The sequence below is a fragment of the Trachypithecus francoisi genome, unplaced genomic scaffold (assembly GCF_009764315.1).
Source record: "Trachypithecus francoisi isolate TF-2019V2 unplaced genomic scaffold, Tfra_2.0 Lachesis_group0, whole genome shotgun sequence".
Classification (NCBI taxonomy): Eukaryota; Metazoa; Chordata; class Mammalia; order Primates; family Cercopithecidae; genus Trachypithecus; species Trachypithecus francoisi.
This window is the reverse complement of record NW_022681453.1, coordinates 129,850,947-129,866,692: the sequence shown is the minus strand read 5'-3', so window position 1 is coordinate 129,866,692 and position 15,746 is coordinate 129,850,947. Positions and strand designations below refer to the sequence as shown.

The 15,746-nt window shown below is 42.8% G+C and overlaps 1 long non-coding RNA gene across 1 annotated transcript; it reads left to right on the top strand.

Annotated features, from left to right (window-relative positions):
- The first annotated feature begins 9,723 nt into the window (after positions 1-9,723).
- On the top strand, positions 9,724-13,191 carry LOC117077295. Its single transcript, XR_004434726.1, has 3 exons — positions 9,724-9,797; positions 10,498-10,630; positions 13,065-13,191. It is a non-coding gene; the product is annotated as an uncharacterized LOC117077295 (long non-coding RNA).
- Positions 13,192-15,746: the final 2,555 nt, after the last annotated feature.

The window sequence follows — 15,746 nt, the reverse complement described above, 5'->3', positions numbered from 1 at the left end:
AGAGGTGGGAAGTCCTCCGCAGAAAGAAGGGATCACTCAGTTTTTCCAAATCTATGGTTTATTAAAAATTGGGCTTTTGGAAACAAGAGAAAATCAATAATTATTTTGTTTCTCACTGTATAAAGCAGTGGGAATGGGAGGCTGCAGTAGAGGTTGGGGTACAGGAGCTTTTGAAGAGTTGGGTAGAAGAGTGCAGAAGTGGAAAACAGACTAGCAGAGCAATGCATGAGCTAACACTCATAACACCAACAATTGCATGACTATTTCACATACCTTTATATTAGTTATGTTGTACCTTCTTATCATTTGGTAAATGAGAAAGTTAATTAAGAGAATTTACAAAAAATTATGCAAGCTTATATGGAGAGTATGCATTGGTGGAGCCAAGAATCAAAGTCAGAGCTGTTCTAACATCAAAGCCTCTGTTTTGTCTACTACAGCTCATAATCCAACTCATCTACTAACATTTCCCTTGCATGTGAATGACCCAAAGTCTTCCAAGGAGAGCAATGACTGGCCTGGGCAGTGGTTAAGCAGGATGGAGGGCACCTCCTTGGTCAGCAGGTGTCTAACATCTCTCTTTCTCTTTTTGGATTTCAACCTTTAACCCATAATGATTGAGTGCTTATGCTGTGGTGCAGGAATACAATGGTGAACCAGCTAGTTCTTGTCCTTAAGGAAGTTAGAGCCACGGAGAGGAGAGAGACACGTGAAAAGATACTTAAAATTCAGCATAGTGAAGCACCACTAACAAAGTGAAACAGATGGCTATGAGAGACCCAGAAGGAGCCCCTAACTCTGCCCTGGGAGATCCACAAAGGCTTCCTGGAACAGACAGGGTTGAAAGGACAGAGCTATATCAGTGGCTGTGGGATACAGGGTGATGGAGGAGGGATTGTGATAGCCCATTACAAACCTCCTTTTTGTGAGTAATGTTCTCCTCCTACTCCTTCAAAGCAGAGTGAACTGAGCTCCAGCTGAGTTAGGGACAGGGGAAGGCCATCCCTTCCTGGGTCCACCCTCTAAGATAATGGAGAACTTGTCAGTAACCAAAGGCTGACTGTCCCTATGCATCCCCCAAACAAGCACTGAATGCTCTGCAGCCAAAGCTACTACTACCTCTTACTGATTGCTTCTGAATAGGTTTCCACTGCTGCATGTTCAGCCTGCTCACCTTCTAGCCCGTGGAGCTATTTTCACTGGCTTTGCCTTCCCTCTGGCCTGAATTAGGCAGCATTTGTGAGGTAAACACTGCCAGGGCAATCAAGCGCCACAGAAATACAGCAGAAACATGCAAAGCAAACTACACCATTTCCTCCTCCCTGGATTTACAGGCCTCAGGAAGAGCCAAGGCGAGGATACTTGTTGGAGACTGCTTATTCTCACTTGAACAGGCAGTGTTAAAAAAAGAAAAAAAAAAGAAATAAGAGAAATGTAGTTATTTTCGAAATGTGGCCTTTTCCCTCTATTCTGTCCCTCCTGCAGGCTTTTATTCAAAGACTCATGTTCTCCCTCAGACATTTCAGCTTCTGAACTTATTTCACATAAAAAATGCATGACATGTGTTTTTTTTTTTTGTTATATGTTTTTTTTTTTTTTTTTTTTTTTTTTTTTTTTTTTTTTTTTTTTTTTTTTGAGACGGAGTCTTGCTCTGCCGCCCAGGCTGGAGTGCAGTGGCCGGGTCTCAGCTCACTGCAAGCTCCGCCTCCGGGTTTACGCCATTCTCCTGCCTCAGCCTCCAAGCAGCTGGGACTACAGGCGCCCGCCACGTCGCCGGCTAGTTTTTTTTTTGTATTTTTTAGTAGAGACGGGGTTTCACCATGTTAGCCAGGATGGTCTCGATCTCCTGACCTCGTGATCCGCCCGTCTCGGCCTCCCAAAGTGCTGGGATTACAGGCTTGAGCCACCGCGCCCGGCCTGTTATATGTTTTTAAAGATGACAGTGAATTTCCCCAATTCTCAGTGTTTTCTGCTGTTTACTTCTGCAGGGGAACACAGAACATGCTTTTAGCAGTCACGGCTGCCAGAATGAAGCCCACAGGGCTGATGGCAGATGGATTGTGATGCTTGTCCTTGGGGGTTTAAATGCTCTGGTGGAACATCTTACCCCGATGTGCAGGCTTTTATGCTTCTGGGGACAATGGAGTCCCTGGGACCTGGGGAAAAACAGAGTGTGATCCAGTGGCCTGCATGCTGGGCTAGGCTTCAGGAAGGCCAGGGTCTAGTGCTGCCTCCGGGGAGGGGTCCTGGAGCAAGTCCCGTCCTGTCTCTGGCCATGGGAGTTTGCATCTGAGCCGCCAGATACTGTTGCCTTCAGAAATGTGATGGAGAGTCTGTGCCCTCCACTCCATCACATGCACATATTCTGGAGGCTACAGATTAAGTTGCCTGCCTTAAGAAAACTCTGAAGAGAAAATTGAAATCTGTGAAAATGATGGTGGGGAGACAGGAGAGGCAATGTTGAATATTCGTGCAACCATACCATACTTGTTCTTCTATAAAACAACATCTAAACTATAATTTAGTTTAAAAATTCAGTGACATACATTTTCTCCAAGGGCAGGCACATGAAGTTGACAGTAAAAAGGAAACACTGAATTCGCTGAATGGCCTTTGTCCCCTGTGACCTCATCAAGCGCTTACAACTAGTGTATACTGCAGGTATTATCCCTATTTTTGAGGTGAGGAAATTCAGGCAGAGAGCCCATATCATTAGTGAGTTAAGTAGTTTCTAATTGGCTAAGCCAATATCCCAACCAAGGCCAGGTCAGGTGCAGTGACCTTCCTTAGAGCCTTGCTCAAGTCAGGACCCCCAGGTTTGAGCCTGGGCTCCCCTGCTAGTGTCCTTGGCAGTCCCTTCCCTCCTCAGAGTCTGATTCTCAGGAGAATCCTGTCTTTCTGGCTTCCCAGGGTTGTTGTGACAACCATAACCAAGAGACAACATGAGGAAATGTTTTGTAAGTGACAGCATGTTATACAAATACCAGAGAGAATCATTATTCCTCCGTTGCCACTGAAGGAGGCACACCTGTTGATGAATGACTGAAATATTTAGCTAAGGACTTGCCGAGCAGTCTTGTCTTATGTAGCAGAGTAGCAAGTGAGGCCTTTTGTCAACGGGACACATTCCCCATGCTGGTTTTTTGCTTCACATGGATGCAAAGTGCAGGCCATATGGTAGGCACATAATACTTGCCAAAAGGGTGTGTGGGGTAACCCTTAGGAGCAAGGCTGCTGGAGCCAAATTGCCCGCCTCTGCCACTTGCCTGCTTTGTGCCTTTGGGCACATTAGCCTCTCTGTGTCTCAGTTTTCTAATCAATGAAATGGGGATAAGAATAGGCTCTATCTCATAAGATTATGTCACAGACGAGATGAGTCAGTTCATGCACAGCTCTTAGCACCATGCCTGGAACCATACTAAGTGCTATAGAAGTGGTGGCTATTGCACTTGCTTGCGGATTTTGACCAACCTTGATAGAGGTGGCAGGAGCCACGTGTTGATGGCAATGGTAAGTTCCACGGTAGAGTGCCACCATGCCAAAGCTCCAGGTCAGTGCCTTTCCCTACAAAGAACATTCTTTAGGGCTCATAAAAAATAGCCTCTCTGTCTAATATTTCCTAAGTGGAACAAGTGCTGGTGACAGGCTTGGTGAGGGGCTAGGCAAGACTGTGCCCTATTCGGCCTCATCTCCATCTTCATTTCACATCATGCATCTTCCTGGGGCTCCACATCTACATGCTGAATCCTTTTAGGTCCTAGAAAGTGGTATGCTCTCTTCCCTCTTGCACACACTATTCCTTCTACTGGAAAGGCTCTTTCTTTGCTACTGTAGCCCCAGGCTAGCTTGTCAACTTGCTCACACCTGTCTGCACATCCCTCAGGTCTCAGCTTACATGGCATATCTCGGGGAGGTTTGTCCTGATGTCCTTCAACCAGTTTGAAAAAAAGTGTTAGGATGCAATACAGACTCTAATAATGACTGGAGTGAAAGTTGTTACCTGGAAACTCTGTAGAGTAATAGCATTTGCTTACTCAATTGTACACTTGTTTTATATACATGATATACTATTTTTTTTTTGAGACGGAGTCTTGCTCTGCCACCCAGGCTGGAGTGCAGTGGCCGGATCTCAGCTCACTGTAAGCTCCGCCTCCCGGGTTTACACCATTCTCCTGCCTCAACCTCCCGAGTAGCTGGGACTACAGGCGCCCGCCTCGTCGCCCGGCTAGTTTTTTGTATTTTTAAGTAGAGACAGGGTTTCACCGTATTAGCCAGGATGGTCTCGATCTCCTGACCTCGCGATCCACCCGTCTCGGCCTCCCAAAGTGCTGGGATTACAGGCTTGAGCCACCGCGCCCGGCCTGCTATTTTTTTTTACATAAACTGAAAGTAATTTATACATTATATTATTTGCTTATACAAAGTAGTTTACTCTTTGTATAAGAGTTTTTGGGTTGGACAAATTTCCTTTTTTATCCTCTTTCTCTCCTTGGCTATCTCCATTCTGGTGTCAGCTCTTGACAAAATCAGAGTTGATGCTCCTTAGTTGTTTTTTTTAAAGAAACAATGAGTTAAAGGTTTTTTATCATTAAGAAGTCTAGAAAATGTCAAATGGCTTCTGCTCTTTTAAAAATTTATTTATTGGAGGCCGGGCGCGGTGGCTCAAGCCTGTAATCCCAGCACTTTGGGAGGCCGAGACGGGCGGATCACGAGGTCAGGAGATCGAGATCATCCCGGCTAACACGGTGAAACCCCGTCTCTACTAAAAAATACAAAAATCTAGCCGGGCGAGGTGGCGGGCGCCTGTAGTCCCAGCTACTCGGGAGGCTGAGGCAGGAGAATGGCGTAAACCCGGGAGGCGGAGCTTGCAGTGAGCTGAGATCCGGCCACAGCACTCCAGCCTGGGCGACAGAGCGAGACTCTGTCTCAAAAAAAAAAAAAAAAAAAAAAAAAAAAATTTATTTATTGGAAACAGTATTGTGCCACATTCAGATATTGTTCATTGGTTTCAGCCCTCATTTTGTAAATGAAAACAATGGTAAAAAGACAGGAATATTTATACTTCAGCCTAATAGTGTTACCTGTGAGAGGAAAGTAAAAGTGAATTTTATTTTACTGTTTCTGTTTCCTCTGTATTCTCTAAATTTCCTCCAATTACCATACAATAATAAAAAGTTACTAAAATTTAGAAAATAAAACAAGGAGAAATTCAATATTTTATAAATTCAATTCCAATGAACAATATTCCAAACCAATGAGACTGGAAAATGGGAACATTAAAAACAATTAAAAAAAAAAAAAGATTTCCAAGACAATCACCTTGAAATCTTTTCTCTATTCCTCCTCCCACGTGGTATTAAGACTCACCACTAGCCTATTTGCCATCTCCTGGGCACATCCCAGTGTTTGTCCCCCTGCCTTTGAGGAGATGAACACCCAGAAGACTAATTGCTCGTAGAAAAGCCCCAAGAGAGATTGTCCTTCAGCTGGCTGTACTGAATTTATTTTCATGTTATTTTTCCTTCCAGCTTTCTTGTCTCCTACTTCTACTTCCTTTTTAAAGACACCTTTTGGTTCTTTCCTTCTACTTTTAACCAACCATCCCTGCCTTTCTGATCATCATCCCAGTCGCTATAGTCCAGTAGTGTCTCTTTCAGGGAAGATTTTTCCACACTTCATCTTTTCATACTTTCCTTATCACAATGTTTCTTCCCTGTTTTCCACTCAGTTATCCCTGAGTTTTTCTCACTAGTCAGGGAGAAGGAAAGCACAAGGGAATTTTAAAGATATTCAGGGATCCTTTTCCAATTAGTACCTTGAAACGTTCCTAAACCAAACTTTTCATGTAAGTTTTTACAGGAATCAAAATGAAATTTGAGTGTGTGTTTGTTTTTTTAAATTAGCCATTTAAAATTGTGTTTCAGAGACCCTTGGTCATTTTTCCTGTCATGGACCTAAAGGGCCCTGAAACTTACCATGCATTTAATAAGATATTTACCTCTCTCTTGCAAAGAGCTGGAAGTAGCAAATTGTGATTCATATCTAGGGTTGCCTCGTATGTTTCACCAAGACGTGTCTGCACCATTATCAAAAAGGCAAATTTTACATTTCAGCAAATAAAATATGTAATGCTTATGATAAGTCCTTGCAAGAAGTCTCTACAAAAATTGTGCTGGGTTCTTTTCTTTTTTTTTTTTTTTTTGAGGCGGAGTCTCACTCTGTCGCCCGGACTGGAGTGCAGTGGCCGGATCTCAGCTCACTGCAAGCTCCGCCTCCCGGGTTTATGCCATTCTCCTGCCTCAGCCTCCGAGTAGCTGGGACTACAGGCGCCCGCCACCTCGCCCGGCTAGTTTTTGTATTTTTAGTAGAGACGGGGTTTCACCGTGTTCGCCAGGATGGTCTCGATCTCCTGACCTCGTGATCCGCCCGTCTCGGCCTCCCAAAGTGCTGGGATTACAGGCTTGAGCCACCGCGCCCGGCCGCTGGGTTCTTTTCTAATGCTGCAACTAAAAACCAGAAAAGAGTTCAGCCACTGAATCCATTTCAAATGAATGATAGAACTGTGCTTGAAATTTTCCACTGCCAATTGTTTCTGTCTAAAGGAAGATTATACTTTAATACTTTAAAGGGGTCAGAATGCTCCCCACTTTGAAGCAAACACCCTTGTGTAGAAACCCATTGTGTTTGTTCACCCCCAAAATAAGAATCCAAATCTGTTTGAATTTTTAATAAAGAAGTGCAAACCAGTATTATAGGTGCAATATAATTTTCTCTGTTTTTTTTGAGACGGAGTCTTGCTCTGTCACCTAGGCTGGAGTACAGTGGCACAATCTCGGCTCACTGCAACCTCTGCCTCCCGGGTTTAAGTGATTCTCCTGCCTCAGCCTCCTGAGTAGCTGGGATTACAGTCACGTGCTACCACGCCAGCTAATATTTTTGTATTTTTAGTAGAGAGGGGGTTTCACCATGTAGGTCAGGCTGGTCTCGAGCTCCTGATCTGATGATCCGCCCACCTCAGCCCCCTGGAGTGCTGGGATTACAGGTGTGAGTCACCACACCCGGCATCATTATTGTTTTAACTGGCATTTCTTTGACTACTTTGAACATTTTTCATATATTTATTGGTCATTTATATATCTCATTTTGAATATTTTCTAGTCATACCCTTTGCATTTTTTTCTATTGCTATGATTGTCCCCATATGGATTTATATAAACTACTCATATATTTAGACACTATTCTTTAGTCTCATTTGTTTCGAAATGATCATTTTCCAAGGCATTTGCCTTTTAGTTTTGTTTTCTATGTTTATTTGACATACAGAATATTAAAACGTATGTAGTTGAGTCTTGAGCTTTTAAAAGTGTATTTATCACTTCTTGATTTCCCTGTTTCCAACACACTAGAATTTGAGAGAAAGAGAGAGAGAGAGAGAGAAAGAGAGAGATTTGTAATGTAGCATTTTATTTTCAAGGAGTTAATAATCAGCGTCTAAATGTTTGAATCTGAGGGTTAGAGAACAATTATGTCCCCTTTACTTATTTAGAAAAAAGCCAAGTGATAGGAAGAGGGGAGACACATGAATCAGTATTTATTGTGAATAAAAGTAGCTCTAGGTGTGCTCACTGACTCACCCCGTTTTACCAGTGTTGGAATCGAAAGGGACCTCAACAGTCAAAGGTCAACTTTACAACCCCCATACCCAACGCAGGAATCCTGCCAGTACTATTTCCATCATCTTGATAACCACCAGGGGAGCTCGACTTTCCCGCTGGAGTCCATTACAACTTTGAATGTCAGCGGACATACCTTTCTTACGTTGTGCTGAAATTTGCCTGCCTGTGAGTTCCATTCTCCAAGCCTCGCTCCGCCCTTTGGAGCCACATTGGCAAAGTGGGCCTACCTGGGAAAATATCAGCTATTCAGTGAAAGCTGCCATATCACACCGAGAAGTCTCATCTCTTTAACAATCACTTTGAAATCTTTTCTCTCCTCTCATATGGTATTAAGACTCACCACTAGCCTGGTTGCCATCTCCTGGGCACATCCCAGTGTTTGCCTCTCTCCTCTCTTGTAGGTGCCCAGCATGGAACACAGAATTTTGTGTGAGCCTGATAGGGGCAGAACTGGTGCAAATATGACAGCTCAGGTCTTTCTTCTCTGCTCAGACTGGTGTGGCTCGTCTTCCCTTGCTGCTTTTCTTTTTCTGAACTGCTGTCCCCATTTCTCAGGAACCCTAGAGCTGATGCCCTTTCCTTTGCCCTGCCCTTTGCCTTTCCTTCACTTCGTTCCACCCTTGAGTGAAGGTTTGTCTGTCTTTGTTTTGTTTGTTTGTTGGGCTTATTATTGTTGACAGAACCCTGGGAAACCTCTCACATAGCTTCTTGGCAAGAGCTGGTTGGGGCACCACCTACCTGCCTGCACTTCCCTTTCTCCTGGTTTGGAAGCCCGCACCTTTTGCTTACCACGGCAGCAGTTTTCAATCTGGGTTTGCGGGACAAGGTGTTGGTTTTGGACCTTGGCCTCATCATCCTGTTAGACTGGTGCTCAGGCTTGGCTGATCCAGATCCTTCTACTGAGGCTGATCCAGGGTGGCTAGGGGAGGGCAGGGCAGGGTAATGCAGAACAGGCCATGGCAGGGCAGGGCCCAGGGTAAAGGTGGGGCCAGTAGAGCTAGGTGGGGCTGGGCTGCATGGAAAATCAACTTGTTTCCTTAAATCAGTTCACCCTGGTGATGGCAGAACAATGAAAGAAGTGGGCTTAACTGAGTCCCAGTCCTGGTTAACCAGCTGGGAGACATTGGATAAGTCATGTGTCCTCTCTAGGAGCATGGCACTGGATAGCAATGCCAACTTCTGCTGTCTGTCAAGCCATGATGCCAGCACTGTGCAGGCAAGAGTGTGATAGGCATCATCCCATTCTGTCATAGCAGTAAACTCATGAGGGAGGTCCTATTACTGTGCTCATTTTACAGATGAAGGTATAGTAAAGTAGGTTAAAAAACTTGCCCAAGGTCACGGCATTAGTAAGTAGCTGAGCTGGGTGGAATTTGAACCCCAGTGACCTGAACACTTGTGCTCCTGAACACAAAGCTATGTACCCCCCAACGCCACAACCCCTCCTTCTCAATTCTTTTTACTTCTATGGCTTGTCATAATTCAATAGCATCTCTAAGGTCTGGGAAGGACCATGTTCAGGTCATTTGTCCTTAGTGTAGGAGCAGCAGCCTGGAGACCTGTGTGTTTCTGCTCTTCGTTTTTCTGCCTCTGAGCTAAGGTCACCTACACCCTGCCAGCTTGTCTGAAGCATCCTGCAAGCAAGTAGAAAGGGCAAATTTCTACCAGAAATAGGTTTATGTTAGTTTTGATATCACCATCTTTATATTCAGGAATTAAAAACCCAGAAACAAAACCAAGCTTGAGTTTCCTTGAGTGGAACGCCTCTCTAAAACATGGTTGTTAATTATCTTAATTATCCAAGTTGGCTGAGGTTGTTTGCCTAAAATATTTTGTCTTCTTGTAGACATACGAAAAATTAATTGCTCTGGCTTTTTTTTTCCTCTGTAATGTTCTGATGTCCCGGCATGCCAATGCCTGAGAAAACCTAAATCACAGAATGAGTAATATTCTGTAGCTGAGGACTGGAATTTTGATTGCCCAAGGTTATGGAAGTCTTATTGCAACATAGGAGTCAACCCCAAATAAACAAACAAACAATCAAAGCAGCCACCTGGCCGCTCCGGAAAAAAAGTCCTTCTCTCTTTAAGGAGTTTAACTTGCCTTCCCTCAACACAACAGGTAAAAAACTTCCATTATTGTTTCCTTGGATTACACACAACATCAGCAGGATACAGGGATTTTTGGGTTTGTGTAGTGCCTTCCTAAGACTGCAACATTTTCATTATTATTATCACAATGTGTGTGTGTGTGTGAGAGAGAGAGAGACAGAGAGACAGAGAGACAGAGAGGAGAGAGAGGACGAGAGCACGCCAGGATTGGGGGAGGTTTTCACGTTGAAAGATAGCAGGTCTGTGGCACCAGGAATTGCCAACACACTGGTGAAGGGCAAGAGAAGCTACCAGAGAGCCTTAGTTCTGTAGATTCATATATTTTGTGTCTGGGAGAAAAAGCACACTCTTTTAAGAAAAACATGTAAAGTCTTGGCATAAATACTACATGGCACATAATAGATGTATTCAATACATATCAATTCTATTCTAATCTCCTCCTCCAATAATATAATCATATTTACCATAGAATTTTTATTGGCATAACAACTGAAAGTAATTGGCGCTGTCACATAAAAGTAAGATTTCTGAGCCTCTGTTTTTTTTTTAAAGTTTATTTTGAGCTCAGCTGCATCACCATGAACCCTGCAGTAGCATTTATCTAAATGTGGTTATAGCTTACATGGCTTCTCCTGGGTTCTCTCTCATCTGTTTGTACCTGTGTATAACTTAATCTTCTGCCTTTTTGTTTTCTTTCTGCCTAAGTGAAGAAGAAGAATGCTGAGATTTCTCCAGGACACACCTGTGCACTGTTGCAGAGCAGCTGATCTCGGGGAAGGCTGGTTTTGCCACACAGGTGGTGACAGGGCGGTCTCAACAGGCTCCCAACCCAACCAAATAAAGGTGTGTGGGGGTTGCAAAGCCAGTGTATGTGGAGTTGGGGGCTGGAATGAGGGAAAGGGACACCTTTGTCAGGGTTGTTAGGAGGTGTTGCTTAATTAGTCTGAATGAAAACTGTAACTAGAAGACCAAGCGTCACATTTTAACATGTGTGTGCATGCTCACACACGTACACACACACACACACACACACACTCTTTCTCTCTGAGTGCACCCTTTCCTACATGTTCTTTCCTAGGTTAAATCAAGGGGCCTACATTTTGGGGTTTTGGAGCAAAAACTCAAATGCTTTATCAGTTAGGTTTCTTTATTTTTGCATGCATTTGCAATTCAACGCTGTCTGGCTTGGATTAGAATAGGGATAAATGTGAGTTCGTTTCTGTTTTCTACATCCTATCTAGGGCACAGAGTATGCTCCATCTTGGTTATTGTTGCTGTTTTAAGAAGTAGTATGAGAACGCTTGCCAACTACTTACTTTCTTTTAACCATCTACTTTTTTTTGGACTCAGCTTCTTCATCTATAAAATAGGTATGATTCCTTAATGCTGTGATAGATGGATAGAAGTCTATAAAAGCAAGGGGTAGTTTTAATCTACAAAATAACATGTGAAGAATTTTAACCTTAAAAATTAGATTTAATCATGCTATTAATGAAATAGTCATCTGAAAAGATTTCATTTTATTAACAATCAAGGAAATTCACCTGCAAAAATAAAGGCATTATATCTAATAAGTATCAGATTGTCAGAGACAAAAAATATTGATCATATGTAGTGTTTGTGAGGATGTGGGTGCATTGGATCACCTTTTCTGCAAGGTGTATTGTCAATACATTTCAAAATTTAAGCTGTGTTCATGTCTTTTGATGAGGTGATCTCTTTTCCAGAAAGTTATTCTTAGGAGAAAATTAGAAAGGTATTCAAAGACATATTTATAAGTTTTTATTTCTCCTCCTCCTCCTTGTTCTTCTTCTCCTTTTTTTTTTTTTTTTTTTTTTGAGACAGAGTCTCGCTTTGTTGCCCAGGCTGGAGTGCAGTGTGGCATGATCTCGGCTCACAGCAACCTCCACCTCCTGGGCTCAAGTGATTCTCCTGCCTCAGCCTCCTGAGCAGTTTGGATTACAGGCATGCGCCACCACACCTTGCTAATTTTTGTATTTTTAGTAGAGATGGGGTTTCATCATGTTGGCCAGCTGGTCTCAAACTCCTGACCTCAAGTAATCTACCGGCCTTGGCCTACCAAAGTGCTTGGATTACAGGTGTGAGCCACTGCACCTGGCCTGTTTTTCTAAGATTTATTGATAAGAGTGAAAAATGGGGAATAAAATACATGTCCACAAATAGGAAATTATTTAAATTAATTATGATATAACTCCAAATGGAATAAATACTCAGTGGCTGTTCAAAAGGAGATTGTAGCTCCATATTTTTCATATGGAAAGACAGCTGTGATACACTGTTAAGTGAAAATAAAATTACAGAATTGTATGTTTCACATTATTACACTTAGAAGGACATGTTTATGTTTATATCTATACTTAGATGGACATGTTTATGTCTATATCTATACTTAGATACATAAAGAATGTATTTGTATATAATGGTCTCTGGTAGAAGAAGTTAGCGGGGAAGAACATTCACTTTGTACTTGATACACTTTTCACTTGCTTAAACATATTTTTAATAGTGAATGGTATTATGTCGTATAATCAGTGAAAACAATAATAACAAAGAAGAAAAAAAAAATCCAAGGGGCATTACAATGAAACTCTTAATTCTATTGCTTCTACTAATTTCTCTCATTTGTAATATGATCATTGAATGGGATACCCTCAACTTCTGATCAACTAAGTAGGGACACAGGCCTAGACTATTTACAGTGGGTGAAAGAAACAGTAAAAGATAAACAAGTAAGAGATAAACAATGTGAAGATATGATATAACTGGATGAGGCCTGCCATAAATAACACACTAATCTACTTAATGAAATAATATATGATAGGCACTTGATGGGCTTTGTGAATTGAATATCATGGGAAAAGGAGGTGGTTGAATGTTAGAGAGAGCGACAGGGAGACAGCTGGCGGAATGATAGGCGCTGTATTCAATGCTGTGGGAAGTACGATTCCCTCCAGGCTCTTTTCTTTCTGAGAGACCCAGTGGTAGGCAGTAGAGACTTTCAGTCTACTTTGCCTTTATTTTGGACTGAGACCTAGATGCTATCGTGTAAAAATATCCCTGCTAATGCATATTAAGATGTGACATGCTTCCTTTTTAAAATTTTGTATGCCTTTGTATCATTAACCTGAGAAGAAAAAAAAAAAAAAAAAAAGAGAGAGCCCATATCCCGGTGTGTAACTAAAAACCTCCCGGTGGGATTTGTTTAGTGTGAGAGAGTGATTAGTAATTTTTAGTGATTAGTAATTTTCTCCCTCAGGTGGTTTTTCTGCATTCCTGTAGAGATCGTGTGCACAACAGGGCTGCCAAGTGAGAAGAAAAGGCTCAGGCAGAAAATATCACGCTTTAAAAAACAGTGTGTGTGCATGCGTGCGCATGTGTGCGTGTGTGTGTTTTAAACAACTATTTTAGTTACTTTGACAAAGTGCTTTGATTTGGAATCATGTCTTTTATGTCTTATACAATCTCTGGTCTTGCAGCCGTCTCATTATGTAATAATTTTATTCAAGAAAATTGTGTCTGTGGTCCCATCCACTCACAACCCAGTCTCTCTCACACCGTTTCTATTCCCCCACTGGTTTTGGAAAAGCAAGCCAATTCTAAAAGTCTTAGCTTAAGGAGGCCTCTGGATTTTATTTGCAGTTTCTTAGAGCCAACTGTGGAAATCATAAGATTGAGGCAGAAAGGGTATAGCTTTTTCAATTGGAGAAAAAAAAAAGACTGCAGATGTCTACAATGAGAGCTCCATTAAGGAGGGCCATTTTTAAATGTCTCACTAGGTCAACCCATTCCCCTTCCCAATAAAGGGCACTCACATGAACTGAAAACACACCTGGCAGCTGGGTCGCTAGCAACAGTATGCAGTTGTTTTTCATCTTGCTCCCTGGGGATTGAAGTCGTTTAGCACAAAGATTAAGCAATCTGTGTGGCCTTGGGATTCTCCCACTTGAAGCTTTCATAATTTTATTTTTGCATATCTATAAGCACATATACTGGGCCCAGTGATCTCATTAGTAACTGTTAGCTCCTCGGAATGTTGCTATCTGAACCCAAGAAAGGATACACTGTGTTTGGGTTACTCTTTGGTTTCTAAGGCTAAAATTGGCACTTAGAACAGTTAATGAAATAAACGTTAGAGTTGAGAGGTAATGCACTTATAGTGACAAAATGATTTGCTGACCAACCTTATCGGGGTGGTAGACTTGGGCCATGTCTTCCTCCTTCATCATTGTCACCACCAGCATCACCACCACCACCACCTCTCATATATCAATTGCACTTTGTAGAAACACTTTCCCATGCATCATCTGATTTGGTTGTTATGGCAGTCCTGTAAGGTCCGGGTGACTGTGGATTGTCTCACCATTTTCAATGCGGAGTCTCTGAAACCACGCATCAAGCATCAGAGCAAAGAAGAGAATCTACACTTTCCAGTTACTGGTTCCACCCTCTCTGAAGCACTTCAAGGTGGGTTGTAGGAGGAGCACACCAAGCACTTTAACTCTGCGCTGAGATCTTAGCCTGCCTTGAACTCTAATCTTTTTTTTTTTTTTTGAGACGGAGTCTCGCTGTGTCGCCCAGGCTGGAGTGCAGTGGTGCGATCTCGGCTCACTGCAAGCTCCGCCTCCCGGGTTCACGCCATTCTCCTGCCTCAGCCTCCCGAGTAGCTGGGACTACAGGGGCCCGCCACCTCGCCCGGCTAGTTTTTTTGTATTTTTAGTAGAGACGGGGTTTCATCATGTTGGCCAGGATGGTCTTGATCTCCTGACCTTGTGATCCGCCCACCTCGGCCTCCCAAAGTGCTGGGTTTACAGGCGTGAGCCACTGCGCCCAGCCGATCTCTCATTTTGTACATAGACTGAGGTTACCCTTAGAATACAAGAGATGGATTTGAATGAATCTACAAGTTCAGTGTAAGAATCTAAAATATATTTCCCCTCGTTTGTAAATTGGTCATGTGATCCTGCAGGGAGGTGTTCTGACAGGCTAGAGGTGTCACCCTGTGAGATCTGCCTCAGAGGCTGCTTTGGATGACCTGTTACATGCAATGAGTGATCCTGTCCCTTCTGCTGCAGAGCGATCTCCATGGAGACAAACATCAAACTCACTCCCTCCAGTTTTTAAAACGGAATGTGAATGGCCATTCCAAATCGGCTGTCTTAATCCACTCAGAGCAGCAGGAAGTATTTAACTGTTCAACATATTAAATGAACAAAAAAATATAGGTGAGTAAGACTGACTCATGGCTGGATAAAAGGCAAAAGTAGATGGCTTTCCATTGGCCTGGTTAGAGACCTTGGATGGGCTAAAGTGTATCCTATAGTTCACCACACATCTCTTCCCATCCTGGCCAGGCCTTGCCAACCTGGTGTTGGACCAGACTGTAAGGTATGTGCATTGTGGAGAGAAGCAAGGAAGCTGGGGGTGGAATGAGGGCTCAGAACAAACACTGGAGCCAGGGAGTTCCAGAAAACAAGGGAGAGGGTTCTCGTTAGATTATGAGCAAGTCTAGAGTTAGGGAAGAACATTTATTTATTTTTATATTTCTTAAGCCTAGTGCAGTGCCTGGCACATAGTAGTTGCTCAGCAGATATTTGTTGACAGAATAATAGATAAACTGACGTGGACCTTTACTAACTTCACTACCCCTTTTTTTCTATGCATCAAGATTTCAGGTTAAAGTGCCTGATGGCTGCCACTGGCATTGCCACTTCTGATCTTGTTCCCATTTGCGAACTCCCAGCTTTTTGCCTGGCTTTGGGAGCCTGGTTGGGCCTCCAGCTCTGGCCTTCGATGTCTGCTGCCAGCTCTGAGGTTCTGATGGGATCCGTGTCAGGTAGTATGTTTCAGAATACTTAAGCTTTCCATTTAGTTGTAATAAAATCCCAATTTTTTTTCTGAAAAAATATTGTTTTTTTAAAGGAAATTGTTTGTAAAACAA